Here is a 6,000-nt window from a genome sequence, read left to right on the forward strand (position 1 = left end):
CTTAAATATAAAGTGATTTGTAACTGTTTTTTCCAGGAAAATCCAGTTTTGCCCCAAAACTCCTGTCTCACGTGTGATCTTGTGTTAATTATGGAAGGCCGACGGGGCCAAAAGTCTTTAAGCAGAACACGTGGAATGTGACCGTATCAGCACACACTGTCTGTCTGCCTTAATGCAACAGCACAGCAGCCAATTAAATAGCTGTAATTACTGCATATATAAATTAGCTGTAGCTGTAAATTAGCTGAAATTTTTGCGTATGTAAAACAATGTTACACTGATATACATGTATACAGTCAACAGACATCATGTGTACTCATGAAGGATGTAGGAATTGTACACTGATATGCATGTATGCAAACATCAGACAATATATTTTTATACTGCCAGAATGTGTCTCATACAAAAGAGACAATTCAATATTGAGGACAAACATTGCGTGTTGATATGTACAAATCCAATCCATCATCTAAAAATTTTGGCCCTGTCTGCTTCCATATTTATTTCCAGTATCCCCTTCTCGCATGTGTTATGTTTTTAAACATATTTTACTGACCAGACAGAGTTGTCAAAGATTCTTCCTATTGAAAAGTTGGGTAATGTGTGATATCCCCTGACACTGATCTTTTGTGTAATGTGCACACAACAGCAAATAATGGCACCCTCGTCACTCGTGTAGTGTGAGAAGAACAGTTACCCAATGACTTTAAAAATTGTGCAGCGTGACCCCGGCTTAAAATGGAAAATGAAAACTGTAAATTAGTGTGATCACTATAAACAGTAGGAAGAACTGATAAAAAGAAATTGTATTGGATAAAACATTTGCCAAATGTATAAATGTTACTAGTTTTAAAATATATTAAATGGCAAAATAGTATAACAGAGCATTTACTAAAATTCTAGAGTCACTATGCCTATTTAGTTTGTCTTAGTTAACACACACCCCTATTTTGACACTATTTGGTATAAACTTGATGTTATCAACTTGACTTAAAAAGAGAATGGCATCCAGGAGATTTGTAAGTTGCTCAGTTGTGAGGTTTTGTTTTATTTTATTCTCTTCAGGGGTTTTCTGAACTGTATTATCAACATTAAAGAACACAATAGTAATGCTGGATAAAACCAATAATTCTCTGACATTTAGTTTTTGAGGCTCTGATGATGAATTTAAAAAGTTCCAATCGTGACTCCAAAAGCAGCACAGCATGCAGTGAAAACATCAGACAAAGGCCTTATGCTAGTGATTGATTCAATGGTTATTCCTAAACCTACTGTATATATAAACACTGTTCCAAAACAGATCTGGGTTAGCTCTCACAGTGCTCACTATGAACTTTCTTTATCAACTTAGGTGTTGATTGTGAGTTTATGATTAACTCTGGCTGTGAAGCTCAAACTTTCATGTGCAATGCAGCAGCATTCACTTCCCTGCTGAAGTTCAAGAGATCATTATTAAAATATGTGTTTATTTATATCAATAAAATGCAATTAAGTTAATTTATTAGTTCATTAATTTACAGGCCTACAAAAAGCTAAAAAAATGTAGTTTTTTATTTATTTATTTTTTATTACTGGAATTAAGCAATCAATCTGTACCAAGGTATAATACCATAGTATTACCATCACTGTGCCATATACTGTCACAGCAAGCTTTTCGAAAGCTAATTTAAACAATTTTATTTACTTAAAGTTGTTGCATATCTTTGCATTTGTCATAAATTATAGCACATCACTATTAGCCTATTTATAATACTCATTTAGCATACCCCTAAAAGTAATTTCTTAGTAAGAGGGGTCGCAAGATAATGTTCGGAAACAAATAATTTAAAATAATAAATTAAAAATAAAACTCCAACGTGGAGTTGTACTCCAGCATGTTGCCTGCCCAACTAATTAGGTAAGATTACTGTTGAAATTTAAGTAATGAGTAAATTATTATAAAATAATATAACTGTTCTTATATACTGTAATTGTATATATTTGTATATATTTAGAATTTTTTATAAATGTAATATAATTGATGTGTTCCTTTGTGTTGTCATTATGCTATAGGGTGCATGTGTGCCGTTGTGCAAAATATTAGTATACTTTAACCACCTCAGAGGAAAGTGGTGGTCCTGAGGTACTGGGACTGTTATTTTGGGGTTCATGGGCTGAAAAGTTTGGGAACCCCTGATTAGTTGATGCTTTTGCTGTCTCTCCAAATTACTGTTAGAAACCATACAGCAATGCTACATAGAACTAGAACATGGCAAAACCAGTGTAAAACAGTATAAACAATTACATTCTTAAAATTAAAATAACTATTGTAAATACTAATATCTGCAGAATTTAAATATTTTGTAAAAGCTTATTATTTTTTTTTTTTTGTAAGTATTATTCATTGGAGGCATTTGGTTGCATCTACATGAGATAACCTATATAAATTTAATATTAAATGCAAAGTGTAGAAGTATTTTTCTATTGTAATGCATGCACCATAGAAGATTTTGTTATATTTTGTGCAAAATAATGCAATCAATGTTACAATATAATTTGTGTGCATTTAAAAATAGTATGAAATTAGTTTTAGTAACACAATAAATTGGCCATTTCATACCAAAAACTAAAAGAAATAGGAGAATATTTTCTGCCTCTGTATGATGACTAAAAAATGACACTATGATTAATACATTATATATTATTATCCCGCAGATACGTTTTCTATGTTGTTTACACTTTGATTTGAACTAAAACAACGTATCTGTGTGGCGCAGTGGATATTCTCCAAAATGGCACTAGGATGATGCGGAAGAGACTAATTTGTTGAATAAATTCGTTATTTTGGTTTTCTTTGCATACAAAAAGTATTCTCGTAGCTTCGTTAAATTACAGTTGAACCATGGATTATTTTACTGATCTTCTTGCTAGATTTCTGTACCTTGATCGTGGTAGTTACATTGCTGTCTATAAAATATATTAATTTGTGCTCCGAGGAAGTACGGAGGTCCTATGGGTTTCGGAACAACATGAGGCATGAGTTATTAATGAAAGAATTAAATTTTTGGGGTGAACTTACCTCTAAATATCTTTTTTATTTTCAGACATCTTCAAATGATTCAGAATACAGTGGCACGTCTGAACTTCAAGGAGCCCAAAAGAGCCCAGATCACACCTCTCTTTTTCTCACTGCACTGCCTACTGGTAAAAAATTTTTATTTCTATCTTTTGCGGTAGTGTTTCAGAAGGAAATATTAGTTTACATGAATTGTAATAATGCAGTGAGATTTTAGTCTGACAGCAGCCAGTGATCCACATAGAGATCTGATCTGATCATCATCAAAACTTCAGTTGCAAAAGTTGAGGGAAGAATCATATTTACAAGAACATGCCACATTTGAATTCAGGTTATTTTTGATGTGACCATAAAAATAACAAGTGCACATAATATTGCCTCAAAATGAGAACATTTACACCATTATAGAACTTATTTCACAGTGTCACAGTTGTGTTTCTTCGTTTTCCAGATTCAGGGACATTAAAATATTGTGAAGTCCAGGAGACAAGAGAATCTGCTCCTGCTGTCTCGCTGTATCCTCATCAGAGGCTTTCAACTCTTTTATCAGTATAAAAGAACCCAACAGAAAAGCTGGATATTACAAGAAAAAACCAAGCAAGTATTCAGAAAATACTTAAATAAAACTCAATGACTTCTCTAAAATCCGAACAAATGAAGCAATAAACACACAATCACATGGAAACATCACAAAAGTAGGAGGTTAATTAAAGTTTTCTTCATGGACCTTGATATTGTGATCACAATTATTAGCAGAAATATTGTTATTTTCACTCCAAACAGTGTACTGAGTGCAATCACACACAACACTGTGAGTTCAGCACCTACAGCACAAAACAGAAATAACTTGAGTAATTCTTCGACATTCAGTTTTTGGGGCTCTAATGATAAATTTATGAATTCAAAAGCTCCAATCGTGACTCCAACAGCAGCACAGCATGCGGTGAAAACATCAGACAAAGTCCTAATGCTTGCGATGGATCCAAGGGTTACTCCTAAACCCACTGTCAGTGTAAAAAAAATGTAATCTGTAACTTTCTTTTCTTTATCATTTGACTTGCACACTGGTAGATAGTTTATAAGGGCTGCCACAACTGTGGAGCACAGAGCTAAATTTACTGAAAAAACAACATGTGAATTTTGAACGTTTCTTAAAGATTCCATAAATGTCACGAGTCCTGCTAAAGTTGTCACTAAAATGAAGACTGTGCGCTTTTGTTCAGTAGCCAAAACAAATGCAATCAGTGAAATTATCAGACTCCATCCGACCACTCCAAAACTGTCATGCATTGTAGATGAGATCTTACTTTCTCCAAGTTTACCATCTATTTCTTTTAGCCTTTGTAAAAGCTCCAGTCTTTCAGCTTCTAACTGTTGTCTCAATATTGAGTGAAAGCTGTGACAATTGAACCAAACTAACTTGTCTATTTCCGCTATAAGAGTTGCTCTTTGAGCAGGTTTTGTTTCAGAGTCTCTTATGATGTGAAATCTTCCTCCACATGCGTTGATCATTTCTCCAGCAATCCCTCTGGACACTCCTGTCAAAGGTTCCTGGTGGTTTTGGAGCAGAAGAACAATGCAGTACTGCAGGACTTCTGCTCCCAGCAGCTCCTGGGCTCGTTTCTCAATATCACACTGTTGTGATTGTTGTTCTTCCAGATTCAGGAGCATTAAAACGGCGTGAGGTCCAGGAGACGAGAGAAACAGCGCTGTTGTGAAGGTCTGTCTCGCTGCGTCCTCCTCACAGAGGTTTGGTCCAGTGACCAGCATCATTCTACGAGCCCCGTCTGTAATTACTGGAGTCTTTACAATCTCTCTGTCCTCCTGTCCTCCGTCTTTCCTTCCTGACAGAAGATCTGCAGCACTGAATCTGGACTGACCTCTGACCCCCACAACCAGGATCCTCACTTCATCAATGTCATCATGAGAAGCTGAAAGAGAAAGTGAAACTATCATGCAAAGACAGAAAATGGTATAGGAATGCTTGATCTTGTTCAATTGACTTAAGCATTAGCATTCTGCTTGAGCAGATGAAAATTGTAACTTAATGAGAGTATGACAACCAGAAAACTAGGGTTAAATAATAAAGTAAATTCAAAATTCTGTTGCCTATCCGCTTGGGGTAACTGGAATTACAATTGCCTCAGGCACATCATTTTACCATTTTTGTAGCATAAACACCATCAAATTTATGAGAGCTTCAGATCTTCCAGTGTTTCTCTATGGCACTGAAACTTAAAGATGTTTAATTTGCACTCTGAGTGCAATTGATACTCGACTGCCATTGGCTCATCAGCGTTCAAGGGGAGGGGCTTACAGATAGATCAGTTGTTGCTTCTAAAATAATTTGATCTGGATTTGTTTTTTATTTATAATGAGACTAAAATACTGATTCAGAAGAAGGAAAATCATTCAAGGTTTAGAAAGACATCATGATGAATAAATGAAAACAATCATGAGCTACAGGTACACTTTTAATTTGACATTTTTGGTTAAACGTAACGAGCAGGTACATTACCTTCTGTTTGTACAGCTATGGTGTGAAATACCAGAATCAGTGTGAAGAGCGAGATGAGGTTTGTCTTGCTTAGTTTCATTGTACAATCTAATACAATGTAAGCAAATGTAACTTTAAATATCTGTGAATCAAGTTACCCAGATTAACAAAACTAGAAAAATCGTTAATTTTTTTTTTTTATGTTTTTGTTTTTCTTAGAAACACTCTAAAGTATAGTTCTCTTCCTCTCTTCCGTCTCTTCCTTTGCTAAGACAGCTACGCTTGACAAGGATTATTTCTAAAGGAAACCCTAAATTTAGATACCAAACCTGTAAGACAGGTTTTTAGAAACAGCCTAAAGCTAGTGACATTTTTAAGTTAGTGTTTATGGTTTATATAAATATTTGTAAAGTTTAAAATGCCCATGCTTAACAGAAAGTTTCTGCCA

This window comes from Carassius gibelio, chromosome B25 (assembly GCF_023724105.1).
Source record: "Carassius gibelio isolate Cgi1373 ecotype wild population from Czech Republic chromosome B25, carGib1.2-hapl.c, whole genome shotgun sequence".
Taxonomy (NCBI): Eukaryota; Metazoa; Chordata; class Actinopteri; order Cypriniformes; family Cyprinidae; genus Carassius; species Carassius gibelio.